This window comes from Adiantum capillus-veneris, chromosome 4 (assembly GCF_014529385.1).
Source record: "Adiantum capillus-veneris isolate H3 chromosome 4, ASM1452938v2, whole genome shotgun sequence".
Lineage (NCBI taxonomy): Eukaryota > Viridiplantae > Streptophyta > Polypodiopsida > Polypodiales > Pteridaceae > Adiantum > Adiantum capillus-veneris.
The window spans coordinates 43,924,960-43,928,804 of record NC_140934.1 but is presented as its reverse complement, the minus strand read 5'-3'; the positions used below and the strand labels follow the sequence as shown (position 1 = coordinate 43,928,804).

At 43.6% G+C, this 3,845-nt stretch overlaps 1 pseudogene; it reads right to left on the bottom strand.

Moving 5' to 3' along the window:
* Window positions 1-1,448: 1,448 nt before the first annotated feature.
* LOC147459059 (uncharacterized) lies at window positions 1,449-2,144 on the bottom strand (annotated as a pseudogene).
* Between the last annotated feature and the right edge of the window lie 1,701 nt (window positions 2,145-3,845).

Below are 3,845 nucleotides of genomic sequence, written 5' to 3'. Positions count from 1 at the left end.
GCATATGGAAAGACTTCCTCAGTTGTGATCACCACAAATTGTCTCGGAAGCAAGTAAGCCCGAAACTTTTCCACTACAACTAGCACCAATTGCTCAGTTGCGTTGAAACCCGTTTCAGCAGCTGTCATCACTCTAGTAGAGAAGTAAATTGGTCTCATGAGAGACGTCTTTGGGTCTTTTTGCATCAAGACAACTCCTAGAGCTTCTGGGCCTACACTAGGATTCACATAGAATAATTCACCCCATGTGGGCTGCAGGACGACAAGCATGAGCTCAAAATGGTTTTAACTTCTTGAAAGCACCTTTCATCCTCCTCACTCCATGCCAATGTAGTGTGTTTAGTGAGCTGCTGCAAAGGATAGATTGCCTGAGATAGGAGATGTATGAATCGTCCCATGTAGCGAGCCTTTTGAATGAAGGAGACTAGCTGCTTCACGTTTGAAGGAGTAGGTAAGGCTTACAATGTCTTTAAACCTTTTCAGGGTCAGCCTCAATACCATCTTGAGACACAACAGGGCCTAGTAGAGTGACCTTACTCTCACCTATATGGCACTTGTCTTTATTTAACTGCCCACCCAATTGGGTCAGACGGGTGAAGCCTTCATCAACCTTGGAAAGATGCACTTCCCTAGAGCTGTAAATGCAAAAATCATCAATGAAGACTCGTATGGATTTACCAAAGTAGGGTTGAAACACCAAGTTCATAAAACTTTGGAAAGTAGCTAGGGCATTAGTTAAGCCAAAAGGCATAATTCTGTAAGCAAAACACCCCCAGGGCGTTATGAAGGTAGTCTTCCTTTGATCTTCATCTGCAATTCTAATCTGGAAGTAGCCTGAGTACCCATCACACATTGTGTACATTTCATGACCAGCCCCTTCATTTAGTATCTCATCTTGGAAAGGCAAAGAAAAATGGTCCCTTTTTGTGGCTGCATTTAAAGGCTTTTAATCAACACACACCCTCCACTTCCCATTTTTCTTTGGTGTTACCACAACCGGGGACACCCACTCGAAATCTTCCACTGGGGAGGTAAATCCTGCATTGAGTAATCTTTTCACTTCCTTTAAGAGCACACCTTGCTGCACTAGGCCTAATCTCCTAAGTCTTTGCACCACTGGCTTGGAACCTTCTTTCAATTGGATATGGTGTTGAGTCACTGTTACTCCCTTAATGTGTTCATAATCATTTATGAAGAGACTAGCATGCTTCTATAGTACCTGCAAATAGGGTCCTTTTTCTTCTTCTAGTAGGTCTTTAGCTAACATCTCTTCTAGGCCTGTGACTTCCTCCTTGTTTAGAGAGTCTTGACTACGCTCTCCTTCAGGGTCTCGTAGTACTATACCCATTACCTCCAAAAAACTAGAATCCTCCTCAAAAACTCACCCTTAAACGAAGAATAGTTTCTTGTGCTCCACTCGTACACCAAAGTCTCCATATCCAGGTCTTGTTATCTACCCTGCTTCATGTCATACACAATTTTTTGTTTCTTGCCATTGGCCTTATGACTTGGGCGCAACTCAAGGCAACCTATCTGCCAATCCTGCCTGGCTTTCATAGCCATAAGCCAAGGTCTTCCAAGAATTAATGGGTAGCCCTCCCCCTTAGTTGGGATCACATAAGCATCAATTGAGACTGGCACACCAAAAACTGAAACCTTAACTCCATTAACCTTTCCCACACAAGCCACACTTACATTATTTTCCATCTTAGCTTGTGAGGAAGTCTACTCGTTTACTTCCAAACCCAACTTGTGCATCAATTTCTCTGTCATAACACAAATCTCGGCTCCACCATCCACATACACATTGGAGACTCGCTGACTCTTAATATCTGCATCAATGAAGTGTACAATATCCTTCATGCCTCTTGCACTAATGGACCCAACTAACTTTTCCTTAGCCCTCCTGGTGCTAACCATCTTAGAACAGGTTCTACGCATCTTTGGGGAAAGGTGGAGGAGTTGCTGCCATGAGATCTTTGGTCCTTGATTACTCACATCTGCTATGAGGTCATAGGGTATGGATCCCACCCCAAGTGGGAAGTCTTCTACTCCTATGTGCCTCCTTGACCTACTCTTCCTTTTCTTGTCTCCTATCACCTGGGAGGAACCCTCATTCCCTTTATCTAGCTCTGAAGCTTCCATTTCATCAGTTCTTTGTCACCTAACTCTCTTTATTGTCATGGCAAGAGCTTCCTCCATTTTTTCTTTCCCTTTATCCTTACCATTGTCAAGACTTATGACAGAGATAGCCCTATCCTCCCCACCTGATGGTAGTGGAGGGATCTCTGCTGGTGCTTGTGGTGGTGGAGGAAGGGGTCTCAATATTTGAATTGGTGGAGCCACATGTGTATTTTGTCCATTTGGCGGCCTTGCTCGAGGAGGGGTGACTTGTTGGCGGGGAGGTCATCTTTGATTACCATTTCCTTGATAGTGTCGTGGGTGAGGGCAATAATACATGCCGTGACCTACGTCTCCACAATTGTAGCAAACGTACTCACGGGTTTTCCTTTTTCCTTCTTGTCTGTTTCGTTCATTTCTTGGCTGGGGAGCCCTTACACCTTGAACCAAATTGATGGATAGGCTCTCTAGCTGATTGGTGATTTGTTGAAGCAGCTCTTGTTGAGAGGACTCTTGGTCTGTTTCTCCTGTCCCTGCTACTACCCTTGCCATAGGTTGAGCTAGCGGTGGAGGCTCCATTCCTCCTTGTAGCTGAGCTTGGAAATTTAATTTCCTATCCTTCTCCCTTGCATAATTCATAGCTTTCTCAAAGGTTTCTGGTAATTTACCTTTTACCTTTTCTCGAAGGATGGCTGCTAGGAAACAGTCCTCCTTTAGGCACTCTAGCGCCCTTTCCCCTTCGCCTAGTGATGCCCACCACTTCTCCCACAGGTTGGAAAACTTCCCTTCATAGCTTCTATAGTCATTGGGTGATGTTTGGCGTAGCTCTAAGAGTTGTCTCCATATCTCCTCTGGAGGCTCATGATGGCCAAATTCTTTGATGAAGGCCGTTTTGAAGGCTTCCCAATCTCTTCTTTCTTCAGGTGCCAAAGTTTGATACCATACTTTAGCACCTTCTCTTAAGACTAGTGGAAAGGCCCTTAGCTTTGTGGCCTCATCATCCCTTCCTGACACTAAAAATTCCATTTCCAAATTATCCAAAAAGTTTGAAGCAACCTCCCGAGGCTTACCATAAAAATTAGGGAAGGCCATAATGTAACTGAGAGAGTACACAATTACACAAACAACTCCAATTTATTGAAAGTAGAGTATGATAAGTACAATTTGGAGCTTAAGCATAGCTAGCTCAAAATAGGATGAGTAGTGACACATCAAAGGAGTGGTAATAATCTACTAAGGGTAGAATGACAGGGTGAGGAGAGCGCAAGATTCTCCCAAGTCTTTCAGCTCCAAACAACAAGGCTATTCTTTGTTGATAGAATAATTTCCTATCAATGCATATATTAACACGCATATGACGCACAAAATGGAAAGGAAACATCCATGGATCATTATTGTCATTATTGGCATCCATACCTACCCAGTGCGCGACAATCCAAGATTGCTATTGAAGTGCGCAAATGGAGTCGTCAAGAGCATAGCAACAAGTGGCAAATGTCGCAAGGTCCCACCAAGCATGCTGCATGGCGGCGATGCAAAGTGCGACAAGGATCAAAGTGGATACTGCGCGAGTCACTAAACGTGAACGCAGGGTCCAACTCTTAGCGACATGTTTATTTAAAAAATAATACTTCTTTTAAAAAAATTAGTGTGAACAGGGCCCTTTTTAAATGGGCCCTTATAAATATTGCATGCTCTCATAAATCACTCATTTCTTAAGAACAG